Source organism: Penaeus monodon, chromosome 21 (assembly GCF_015228065.2).
Source record: "Penaeus monodon isolate SGIC_2016 chromosome 21, NSTDA_Pmon_1, whole genome shotgun sequence".
NCBI classification, from domain to species: Eukaryota; Metazoa; Arthropoda; class Malacostraca; order Decapoda; family Penaeidae; genus Penaeus; species Penaeus monodon.
In genome coordinates this window covers 34,811,639-34,812,129 of record NC_051406.1, presented here as the reverse complement: position 1 = coordinate 34,812,129, position 491 = coordinate 34,811,639, and positions in this window count along the sequence as shown.

Here is a 491-nt window from a genome sequence, read left to right as displayed (position 1 = left end):
TGAATACATTAGATGAGAGACATTGATAAAACGACCATCTATTTCTTTGTATAATTTTCCTTCATTTTTTTTCCTCTTCTTCTTCTTTCAGCCTTTTCTCTACCCTTTCTGACTCATCAGTCTTCTTTTTTTATTGCTCTCTTTCCTCATTTATTATCTTCTTGTCTTTTTTTCTTTTAGTTTTCTTTGTCTTCTGGCTTCTTTTTATTCTTGTTCTTCCTTTTCCCTTTCCATTTCTCCATTAAACTCTCTCTTTTTTGTTCTTCTATACCTCCTTTTTGCTTTTATTTTTATCACCTTTTTTGTTAAGTTCTAGGCAGTCAATGGAGGAGAGAATGTTATAAATCTTGGGATGTTTTTTGGGAGACAAATCCATCCCTTCTTAAACGGTATTTTTTCTTCTTAACGGTGGCATTTTTATTGTTATGTATCTTACTATAGGCATTACATTTGTCGAAGGAGGAGGATATGTGGTCAGTCCATTGTTTTAT